At 39.8% G+C, this 12,663-nt stretch overlaps 1 long non-coding RNA gene across 1 annotated transcript; it reads right to left on the bottom strand.

The window, feature by feature from the left end:
* Nucleotides 1-3,684: 3,684 nt before the first annotated feature.
* On the bottom strand, nucleotides 3,685-12,150 carry LOC123618012 (uncharacterized). The gene is made up of 5 exons (XR_006726350.2): nucleotides 12,028-12,150; nucleotides 9,854-9,959; nucleotides 9,056-9,254; nucleotides 5,948-6,000; nucleotides 3,685-3,851 (listed from the first exon to the last, which is right to left on the bottom strand). It is a non-coding gene; the product is annotated as an uncharacterized LOC123618012 (long non-coding RNA).
* Nucleotides 12,151-12,663: the final 513 nt, after the last annotated feature.

Genomic DNA, 12,663 nt, shown 5'->3' with positions numbered 1-12,663 from the left:
GACCCTGAAGGCACAGGGGCCCCACTAGTTGTATTTCACTGGCAAAGTGTTGCTTTTTTTTTTTTTTTTTTTTTTTTTTTTGCAGACACTGAACCCTAGGATTAGCTCATCAGACCATTCAAGGAAAACCCAGCTGATCAGACTTTACAGTCCCAATGACAACATGTGATAGTAAGTGTTAGAAACAGATGTGATACTGGGTGGACAAGTTATGATTCTTGACATTGTCACATATTATGTGACAATGGAACAGCCAGGTTGACTGTCTTTTTTAAGCCTGGGCTCAATTCCCCTCTGAAGCCCTTACAGATTACATCTGATTCCGAGGTGTCTTCTAGATCGGGAAAAACAATGCCATCAAAAATCCGTTCTTTAACTGATGCTTCAAGCTAGGGAGCCTTTGTGCTTTCAAAAATTCTTCAAATTCTCAAGTGAGAGAGAAGCTCTTTGAAATTTACACCCTTTAGTAAATTTTGATTGGTGCATGGGTCTTGGGCAATATAGTAGTTTTCAGTTCTGGCAATCAAATCATCCCTGAATGAATTTATCTTTTCACATGTCTTTATCGGGAAGGAAGGGTAAAAGAGGGAGGTGGAGAGGTAATGAAATCCAGTATCACTTATTCTCATATATAAGGATCCTTATAGCTTTAAATGAGTATTTGCTTAGAACAAGTGATAATCCATTCACTCATTCACCAATTCATTCCATAGATGTTTATGGAGTGTCTGAGATATACCAGGCATTGTACCAGGTTTGGGTTACAACAAGGTACGTCTTTTTTTTTTCTTAAGGGTTCACAGGTTAGTGCTACAGACACAGAAATAAACAGTAAGGTCGAATAATGCCTGGGTTGAAGATGCACAAGGTTCTAAGGGAGAGCAGAGAAGGGGGACCAGGACCAAACCCAGCCTTGAACACGAGCGCGGCACTGAAATAAGCAGGGCTTAGGCGAGTGTAAAAGAATGGCAAGAGGTGAGGGCAGAGAGGTAATTAGGAACCAGATTTCAAAGGGCCTTGTGCACCAGATAAATTTATCTGAACTTCATCTGCCTTTGTGTTTCTCAAGACTTTGATATCCTGGTACGGCCTATATCCCCAAACCACAGGATAAACAAGAAACGTCTTCCTGAAGCATTGGTTCTGCTTAGTGGTGAGTCATTTAAAATATCTGTTACTAAAGGAGTAGACTGCAAAATTTGCATTCATTTGTAAGATAAATCATGAGATTCCTAAGATATTTTGTGCTTGTGATGTAACTGGGTAACTGGAGGTTCTATCTCCTCCAGCCCCATTCTCTTCTCCGCCATTAGGGGACCCTTGTAGAAAGGTTTGCAAAGCACATTGTAATGGGAACTACTTAAGGTGTTTGAACAGACCAATGACCGAGAGCCAATCTGCAGTTTAGAAAGATCCCAGGTTACAAGGTAGATAATGATTCAGAGAATCGTGAGCATGAATGCAAGGAAAGCAGGATGGAGGCCCATGCAGCCGCCAATCTGAAACATTGTACTGACTCTAACTGGCATAGGTGCAGCAGGGATGGGAAAAGTGATTTGCCAGAAATTACAGAGATAGAAGTCAGTAGGGTAAGTATTGATTCATTCTTTTATTTAATCAACATTTATTGAGTGGCTACCACACGTCAAGCATTGTCCCAGGGCTATAGCAGGGAATAGCACAGAAAAGACGCCTGCCTCCTTGAGCTTATATCCTAGTAGGAGAGACAGACAAAAATAAGTAAACAAGAAACTAACTTAATTGTATAAATACGGGATGAATGATGTGGAGGAAATGAAGTGGGCAATATGATACTGCCTTGGGGAGGAGTGAATAAGGTGGCCCAGAAGGGGCTTGGGAGAGTGAATGGGACCGAAGGCAAGTGTGATGGGTGAATGATGACGCTATACGTTGAGACCAGAAGCATAAGAAGAACGGAAGGTTGTAGAGGAAATAATCTTGAGAGCAGTTTGAGGGATCCAGGATAACATGTCCAGAAGAGAACTATGAAGATACGAAGACATATATACTACACACACACAAGCTCGCAAACATACACGCACACGACACTCGCGCGTGCGCAGACGCACCCCACTTGGAATCCGTACAGAGACGGGGAAGTACTGAAACGAAAGATCAAAACAGCAGCAGTGCGAAGGGAAAGTGAGGTCCTAGAGCTCTCCTGAGGGTTTGAATAAAGGATCATCCATGCTTCATTCAGAATCACGATCGTGTAGGCACAAACGGCACGTTCCCTGACATTCGGTAGGTACAGTTAATGGTTTCGGTCCCTACGTGCGCCGAGCAGCTTCGGTTAGCGGAATACCTGTGTGCCTGCGCTGCTCAGCGGAGCAGCCTGCGCTCTCCTTGCGGGTGTCCCTTAGACAGCGCTTCCTCACTGTCCACCTGAACTTCAGAAAAGGCACCTGGACAGCCCCCAGAGAGAGGCCAAGCTGCAAAGAGGCCCGTGCCTAGCAGCTCAGGGAAACCATTAACATAATGAGGGAGTCTGGTGTTCTTCCTTGCAAGTTCCTTAGAGCCCCAATTACGTAATTTAAACCCCTAAATGCCAAGGGTGTGTTGACATTGAAAAACCCCATTTTTAAAAACCCCTCGGACAATGTGAGACAATAAAAGCCCAGTCTGAAAAAGGAAGAAGCCAAAGAAACTTTTTTTCTGTGAAGAATTGGAGGAACAGTACATAAACCACATTTTTTCCACCTTCCACTGCAGCTGAATGTCTTTCTTCAACAGCTAATGTTAGCATTTACGTTGACCTTTAAATTGGTCATTTGGCTGGAGACAGTTTTCAGTCAGGCAGATTTAGAGAGGAAAGCGCCCAGTGGTTTCTGCTAAAAGCCTGTATAATTATAAAAGCCACAGACCTCACTCGTGGAGGCTTCCAACATCAACATTAAAAGACACCCCACCTTCAAGCAAAAAAAAAAAAAAAAAAAAAAGTGCCCACATGAAAGGACACTTCGAGTAAATGGAAGTTTCTGACGTGCAACTTTAAATAAATCTTTTCACAGGTTATCCTATTACAGTAGATGGAATGATTCTTTCCCAGTCATGGCGTTGCATACCAAGAGTGGATTTAAAAACCAGAGTGTGCTGGCCACAGCCTGAAAGACAGACGTCTTAGGAAGCTGCTGATCATGTTGATCCAGTAATTGGTTACTCAGGGAATAGAACTAGAGAGGCCGGATCTTAAAAAAGAGATCAGGATATGAGATAGCATATGCTTATCTTAAAGCCATATTCTGGAACTGAATGTAGGCATGTGACTGTCCTCGTTTTTCTGCATTTTTTTCTCACACACTCAGAGTCTTAGGCGATTCCTGGCACGTGACCATGCTCTGAGGCTATTTCTATACTTGTCTAGGCTTTTGTGCCATAGACACCAAAAAGCTCCTAATTTTCTAAGTCTAGACATGAAGGGATGCCCAATGACCAAATCTATGTGCCTATCTGTAGTCTTCTTCCTGGGAAAAAACATCAGCTGCCTTCCATGAATGCACTTCTATAATCCTATCTTTCCAAACCAAAGAACTGTACGTATTTGTCAACCAATTTTTTTAAGAATAAGCTGAAACCCAGTCAGGTGAATTACTGAGGACTGCATTATGTCAATGCTATCTTAAGCTGGCACTTCAAAAACAGTTTTAATTTAATACCCAGAAGAAACCACAACATCGCATTTCCAGCTTAAAGATATGATGAAATTGAAATTAAGGAAAAAAAAATTTCAGTTGCCTAATGTCACTTACCACTGGCAGGAAGAATATTCCACCTTGGGATTCTTTAAAGAGTTTTTCTTCCTATTAGGTTCTCTATGTCCTCAGAGAAACCTTGGGGGTAAAAAGAAAGATAGATAAATTAAAAGAAGACCTACAGTAAAAGAGAGAGGTTCTTTGTTGGGAGAGTGAGCTGGCCACCATTAGGAGCAGAAAGGTACCAAAGGTCGGCTTTTGCCTTGGTGAATTCAGCACTGCTAGGGGCCTGGCTCTCAATCTGACAAGCTCAAAAAATATAATCTTCTCTTCATTCCAAAGTTGATATAGATGGAGCATATTTTTTTCACTCTCTCAAACATCACCAAGATGCGTTTAAAACCAAAACAATCTTTAAATTTATAAAATGAGAAATATAACACCCAAGTGGACAGGACAATCACGTTAGCCTTCCCAGCACATCCTCTTCCCAGAGATAAGCTTTCTGAGATGCCAAATTAGGATCAGCGTAAGTAAGATTTTGTGTAATATCCTAAAATATACCAAACCAGACTCTGATAGCCAGCCACACAATTGGGAATTGTTTACTTGGGCCAACTAATCAATTCATCTTGATTGCTGGACCAAGATCTCAGTCAGCCTTGACTATTTAGATCTAGATTGCCCATGTTTGCCTCTGGTGATCTCCTTTTCCCAATGCCTCTATGGTTAGGTAATTTCTTTTTAATTTATTGCATTAGCACAATGAATTAGGCTATGGACAATCCTTGAGTTTAGGAACCCATTTTGATTTTTTTTTTTAGATTTTCTGAAAAAATTTATGTTTAGCCACTATATACCTATATGGATATATATATATATATATCCACAGCTCAACTCTCAAAGAGTAGCCATTAACTTTATTTAAAGTGAGCCTCCTACGCCTACCTTGGGAAAAAAGAACCATTCGAGAGCTTTAGCTATATCTGGGACAACAGAAAATCCAGTTTTCATTGGATGGACATAAGAAGTCAGATATTAAACCAAAACTAAAATAATAGTGATTCTACATGCAAATGATATATTTATTTGGCACAACTGTCCCTTAATCTGATGCCTCATTGAGAAAAATTTCAAGCAGCTCATTTGTAGCATAGAACTGTCATTCTGGAGGAAATGTTCTCATAAGTAATTACACAAAAATTAAATAAAAAACGCTGCCACCAAGTAAATTTGTTAAATTGTACTCTTACTGTATCAGGGCCTCGATTTAATTGTCATCTGTCTGTAAATACTAGAGAAGAATTTACCATCACTTTAAGAAGATAATGACTGGCAGTTTTCCAGATGTAATTACTCAAAGACAGGACAGCATTGTGTAGACTGCAAACGCTTGCACAAAGGATATGGTTTGCATACGCGGAAAAGTAAGGGCATGAAAGAGGAAATACTACTTTTACACCCATTACAAACATCAGGAAAACACTGGGAAGAAACACTGCCGTTGAGTTAATGAAGATTACATTCCAACACATAATTACAATCCCAGTTAAGAGAAAAGCCTCCTGCAGTGGCAGACTTCACAGAAACCCATCAAATTTCAATCAGGCTTTTGCTATAAATATTGGAGAGGAGGGTTGGTTGAGAGATAATTACCTATAACAGATCACTGTTTTTCGAGAGATGAGATAAGGATGCTGATGAAACCAAATATGTCTGTTTTTCAGTTCAGAAGAAAAGGAAGCAGGACAGATTCAGAGTGAATGGAATGGTGACTCAGAGAGCTGAACTTACAGGTGGAATAGACACTGGATGTTGCAATTCAAGGAGCAGGAAGGAGTCCCTCCCCCAGAACAACTCTGCCCTTCACGCCCTGCCAGGGAAATTCCCCCGTGGAGTTTCTCCACAAAATGCTGTTTCTATTCAGATTCAAAATGCCAAAATGTTCATAATGAAAGAACATTAAGCAGCTGCCAACTATTTACTGTTTAGTAGGAAATAATTTCACAACATTTATTTCACAAACATTTATCTATATACCAGGCCCTGTAATAGACACTAGGGCTACAGTATAGAACTAACACAGCTAACACAGGTAAGATTCCTTGTCTCATGGATCTTCAGTTCTAGCTGGGAGGATGGCTGGTAATTAGACACCCTGGATAAGTGTTTCATTGCAGAGATGAGAGCTGTGCAGAAGAGAAAGCTGGGCCTAAAAGTGCATATGACCTCACCTCAGCAGGAGTCTTGAGGAAGTTCCCGGAGGATGTGGACTGACAGCTGAAGGCTGAACGGGAGACAACCAAGTGAAGACAAGAGTGGTAAGTCATTTAGGGCAAAATAACATATGTTCAATGGATATTAAATGGGATATTGTTCATCCATAAAGAGGAATGATGTACTGATACAGGCCACAACCTGGCTGAACCTTGAAAACATTAGGCTGAGTGAAAGAAGTCAGACACAAAAGACCATGTGTTGTATGATTCCATTATACGAAATATCCCCAATAGGCAAATCCACAGAGATGGAAATCTGATTAGTGGTAGCCTGCGTCGGGAGTAGGGAAGAATGAGGAAGGACTGTTGAATAGGAATGGGGTTTCCTTTTGGAACTTGGTAGTGGTGATGGTTTGGTTACACAACACTGTGAATCCACTAAAATGTCACTGAGTTGTCTACATTAAAATGGCTAAAATGATGAATTGTAGGTTATGTGTATTTTACCACAATTGGGGGAAAAAAAAAGAGAGAGAGAGCAGCACGTTCAAAGGCTCTCCTCCTGGAAGGAGTGAGCACGATCCCTTCCTGGAACTGGAAGGTGGCCAGTGTGGATGGACGGCAGAATGTGGATGGAAGTGTGGACGGACAGCAGAATGTGGATGGAAGTGTGGACGGACGGCAGGATGTGGATGGAAGTGTGGACGGACGGCAGGATGTGGATGGAAGTGTGGACGGATGGCAGGATGTGGATGGAAGTGTGGATGGATGGCAGAGGTATCAGGGAGACCAAGGGGACACAGGGCTAGAGAGGCCAGGCTGGGACAAGAGTTTGCAAGGCCTGGAGACCATGCTAGAGTTTGGCCTTTATCTTAGTAGGAATGGTGGTCCACTTAAAGTTGAGGAAGGGCATTATCAGATATACCTTTTTAAAAGATAATCAGACATCCTGTTAAAAGTGCTTTTTCACAGCTTGAAAGCAAGATACGGTAGAAGATGGGGTGGAGGAAGGGAATCTACACAAGGCAAATGGTGCCTCCTTCCTAATTTTTGTAGCACTAATTCTGCCTGCATCTGCTAAACAGACCTGTACCTGCATAGGTCCATCTGTATAGAAGTCTTAGATGATCACAACACACGCAGGCATTTCAGAGTGAGGGAAAGCAGAAACTGACGCCGAGACTGGTGACGAGGGCTTAAGTGTATTGTGGTAAATTCTCTAACAAGGGAAAGGAGAAGTGTGGATTAGTAGACGTTTCATGGGGCTTAGTTGGTGCCCAGTATAAATAGAGGTTTGTAGTTCTTCAGGGTGAGGCAGTGAAGAGAAGGCCTCAGGGAGGTGGGGATCCTCACTGATGGCAATAATACGATTTTTGTTCCCCGTAGTTCCCGAAGACTCCTGCAGACGGACCAGAGCTCAAGGCTGTAGTCTGGCCACAGGGGCTGCACTGCATCTCTCAGCAGCAGCAGTGGTGCTGCACCGGGGTAGAAACGAGGCCGCGTCTCAGCTGAGGGAAGGTGCTCTAGGAGTTGATGTGCTGACTCATTTTGAAAATGTGGGGATGCTAAACCAATATAGTATTGTAAAGGTATGTGTTCATCTCATTTGGCAAGGTGTTTTGTTTTGTTTTTTTTTTTGAGTGTTGCGTATTATGGGATGCTCCACTATGCATAAGTTCACAAGACTAGTAACTAAAATTTGGTCCTTATATGAGATTAAGAAATTATAAATATAATTTTACAGCTAAGATACATAAGAGAAACTTTCCATTTAGATAACAAGGCCAGAACTGAAGCAATCTTATTTGTTTTCTAACTAAATATCTTTGTTTTAAGAATTTTTTTTCAAAGGCCATAGTTTTTGAATAAATTTTTAAAAAAACTAAAATAACTTTTGCCCTGATGTCATGGTTCCATCAATTGCTATTTTTTTTACCCCCATCATAATTTTTTTTAATAACACCAGAAGGTATAGAAAGCTCAGTTAAAATTTGAACATGGGTAAAAAGACAGACATCTTTCTGTTTTGTGTCATCACAGTCCTCTGTAAGAGGTGAGATGTTCAGAATCATCCGACAATGGAAATGGAAATGTTCAGTGAAATCTCATGGAGCAATTTCCTTGTGAAAACAATTCTCAGAAAGGAGGGTTGTCCAGGTTCCCATAGCAATGAAGCAGCGCTGCATAAAAATCTGACATCTTGCTGTTATTATCCAGCTCTGTACTAGAGCCTTTCTACAGATAGCAGATGGGCAGGGGCTGCTTCCTTTCTCTGGAGTTGAAGATTGGTTGAAAGATCAAAAGACAGTCTAATTAAAATGTTCCCATTGACTCAAAACCAAGATGCTAGGATAGGAATGAAAGGGCACCCAGCATTCAAGAAGTTTGAAAATCCAAAAGGAATAGCAATATCTTCAGTAATTTGTATCGCTTAAAAATATCTGAAACATTAGACGTCAAAGAAAAAAATACTCACTTATTTCATGTAATTATAACTAAAGTCAGTGGCAGATATGATAAATCTCTAATGTGTGCATGTGCTTGAAAAATTGGGGAAAAAAAGCTTACATTTGCAAAAAAAATTTTCAAGGATGTGACTCTTTAGTACCTAGAGAAAACTAACAAGCTTCTTAAAATTCTTGTTCTGGGATAAAGAGAAAATTAGAAAGACAACAAATATGATAGTTTCTTTCAGTTATTAAAATTTATTGATGCTGATAAGCCTAAATTTGGATGGCAGTGTTTTCTTAATTGAACCACTGATACCATTCCTATTATCACGTGCCACTAGGAAAGAGATCTGTAATAACCCAGGGGTCTTGGAGCCCCCAGGCTAGCTATCGGTGGGTTTTCTGGGGTCTGTGAACCCCCTACCCCATCAAATTTCACGATAAACAGTGTGTGACGATTTTGTATTGTATCAACTTGGCTACATTGGAACTATATTTTCCAGAATTCCCTTCTCTGCCCGGACAGTGTGGCCTCAAAGATATTTTGCAGGAGACTAAGAAAGTAGAAAGGAAGCAGTGGCCGTCTTGTTTTTTTTTGGTTTTTTTTTTTTATGCTTGAAAGGTGGATATGGGGTACGAAGCACTGATGGAACTCACCCGTGGTGTTACCTACCTGCAGGCTCACCTCGTTGGCATGGGACAGCAGCTGGGCCCCTGCCAGGTCCTCCTGCTGGATTAACATCCCTGACTCCTGGACCAGGTGCATATTTAGCTACATGATGGAAGGCACCAGCTTCTCCTTCATCCATCCTGTCTTTGCTTGCTCTGCTTTACATCCATCTTCTTTTCCCAGCTGCCTGCAGACTCAGGTGCTAATGCCAGACACAGAAACAACCGTACAGCCTTACTTAGACTTCCTAACCAGCTGCCATAGTACAGTAAGTTCAAATCCTTGTAATTAACTATATATATACATACATATATAATAATAAACATATAAATAAATATACATATGGTTTTGCTTAAACCCTAAATGATACATTGTTTGCCAAAGCATCATTTTTGAAAAGCTACAAATGTAACTCAAATCAAATCGTGAGCATGGGAAAGATTGACTTGCTTTATTAATGAGAAACCAGCAAGGCAGCATAGATAGTTCTAAGATATAAAGCACTGAAGCCAGTAAGAGAAAGAATGCTGGAATATGATTGGCTAAATTAGATTCAAAGCTGGTTAATATTCTGCATGACAATCAGAGCATAACCTTTGGGATTATCTTCTCTTTTGGCGAGAAATCATTTGCACAACAATCATTTCTACAACTTGGTACACATTTTGCACTTACACAGAAATTTTAAATGTCTAACTTTACCAAAAAAAAAAAAAAAAAAAGGAAATCAGTGTCACTTGTTTTAAATAGAAAGAAAAGCTAAAAATTATATAATTATTAACATAAATATTACATACATACCACTTGAAGTCTGCAGTCCACTGGCAGCACAGACTGTCCCACACTTTGGAAACTATTAATCTGACATTGCATTAGATTCTAGATAAGAGATTACTTGCTTCTAAACCTGGAAGGGATTGTAGAAACGAGCTCATTTTAGAAATCAAGAAATGGAAATTAAGAGAGTTTTAAGTGACTTGGTTCCAGCCTGAGCCACCTAGGACATGGATTTGCCTGTCTGTAACTACGTGTGCCATTTGCAGTTAAGCAAATCCTTCCCAGCACTTGTACCTCTGAGCTTTTGTTCGTTTTGAACATTTCCTTTTGCTTTTCTGGCCCCATATACTAGACCCACCTTGAGTGCCACCTTCTCCATAAATATTTTGGTTATATTTCTCTTTAAGCATTTATTTGTCCGTTTTTGCATTATGTTGCTCTCTTTTTGTACCTGTTTTATACTTCCTATTCTTCTTGAGCCTCAGTACAGAGCTTAAGTAAAGAAACGGTCTTATTTTTATACTTTCCTCTTGATACTCAGCGTTATACCTCTAAGAGTTTGTGCTCAATAAGATTTTTGCAATGAACTATCTATTCAATCTCACTACTGTTTGGGAACAAAGCAGTGGAAGATGTGATGCTGGTGGTCTTTCTATATTAGGGGGCCCATCTGTTTGCTATTACCTGTTTCCCACCTGCTGTCATGACTAACATAAAACTCCATCTGCTACTTCCTCTTCTCTTCCAAGCCTGTCTTGGCACTAAATCTGTCAGACCCTACTTTAGATTTGCCTAGTCAGCATTACATTTCCTTAATGATTTTTACTAATTACTAAAAGTCTGTTTTACTTTATTTGCCTCTTGAGAGTACTTAAACAAGGTAACCAATACTGAATTCAAGATAAACTGTCAAAGCTATTTGAAAACGAGTGCTAAGCAAGCATTCAGGTTTGGAATTGAAGAAGGGGTTACAGATGGGATATGTGACCTTGGGAAATCAGTTAACCTTTCTGATTCTCAGTGTTCTCAAATTTAAAATGAGAGAATTAGGTATAATGTCTCTAAGGTCTTTTCTGAATGTAACATCTCCAATAGCAAATATTCAGCCTTTAAGACAGCCTTAAATCCTTCTTAGTTTCATTTTCTTCACAAATCCTTCCTGACCTCTATCCTGATACAATATGTTTCCCTTCTTGTAATCCCTACAGCGCTTAATTCTCAACTCTGTTACAATAATACGTTATCCTGAACCGTGGTCAAGTTAGCTCTATTACTTGAATTTGCCTTACTCTGTTACACTGGCCCTCCCTTAGGTTGTGGGTTATGGAATCCATTAATAGAGTCTTTATAACTCCCCCAAATGCCTAGCAAATCAAATTATAGATAGTGCATTTCAGTATATGCTGAATAACTATTTATTGACTGAGTAAGTTAATCAATGAACTTAAAAATGACTGAGTAAATTAACGAACGAGTAAGATCATGATAATTGTGTTCCAAAAGAAATAAAAACCAAAAATGCTACTGAACTGATTGGATCGTTAAAGAGACTTGAGCCAGTGTTATAAATTTTGGTCACCATGGATGGCAACTGCAAAACACAAATGTAATACATTATTGAAACATGACAGCGACATAGGGTGTGGTTAACATGTAAATACAGTAGCATGTACAGAAGGAGAGGCCATGTTACAGGGTGATTCAGAGCACAGATTCTAGAGATGGCTGGCTGGCTTCCATTCTGGCTGTGATACTTTGTATGACCTTGGGAAGTTATAACTGTGTCTCAGCTTTATCGTCTATAACATGGGGGAGTATTTACTTAATAGAGTTACTTAAATGAGTGCCTGGCACATATTAAGTGCTCAATAAACATTCGGCATTATTTTACAATCAGTACTGACATATTTCAATATGTCTGTCCTTTAGTACATAAAATGGGAATAATAACAAAAGCTTTCTCTTGAAAGCACTGTGAGGATTTTTTTTAGCTCTCAGGACCATTGAATATGTTCTACTTACATCATTTCTATCAGAACAAAAATATCTTAACTTAAAAAGAGCTAAAAAGCACTGAAGTATTTTTAAGATGACCTGGATTCTTACTCATCCCAAGCCAGTTTATTTTTCCAGTTTGAGAATTCTGCAATATGTGTGTATACACATCAGGCAGAATATTAATGAGCATGAATACTTACCCTTCTCTTTAGAAAGAAAACTCCGGAATATTCTTGAAACTGAGCAGGATCCTGTGGGGCCCTCCCAGGTTCAAATCCTTTCTGGGTCCATTTCTTATTTGCAGGAAAAAGGTTTCAGCCTCCTGGACCATCCCTGAGTTCCAAAGAGCAGATTCAGCATTCTCTAATTAGGGAGGGGAGGTAATGCAGAAACAAAGGAGGAGCAATCAAGAAAAAATAGTGTGGCAATAAAGCCAGGTCCTGGTTCCTCCTCAAGGGATGCCCTTAACAATATCTTTTCTTTCCTCAAATCTGTCATTTAATGTTAATTCTTTGAGGTTGAAATTAGTAATTAGGGCCCAGGTCATGGTCTGCATTCTGGCTCTACCACTTACTATCCATATAAAATAATAAACATGTTACTGCATCTTTCTAAACCTCAGTTTCTCTATCTGTGATACAGGAATAGTACCAACATCCTTACTCAAAAGGTTTTTGTAAGGATTAAATAAGATCACATAAAAGGCACTGGGCATAGAGAGAGTAAGTGTGGTAGAGAGTAAGTGATCAATCCATGAGATAGCTAGTATTATTTCTGATGAAATACACTTGCAATTATATCAACAAAATGGTAAATGGAAAGTCCATTTAGGCATA

The sequence above is a fragment of the Camelus bactrianus genome, chromosome 12 (assembly GCF_048773025.1).
Source record: "Camelus bactrianus isolate YW-2024 breed Bactrian camel chromosome 12, ASM4877302v1, whole genome shotgun sequence".
Classification (NCBI taxonomy): Eukaryota; Metazoa; Chordata; class Mammalia; order Artiodactyla; family Camelidae; genus Camelus; species Camelus bactrianus.
The sequence above is the reverse complement of the archived record's forward strand: the minus strand, read 5'-3'. Positions and strand labels throughout refer to the sequence as shown.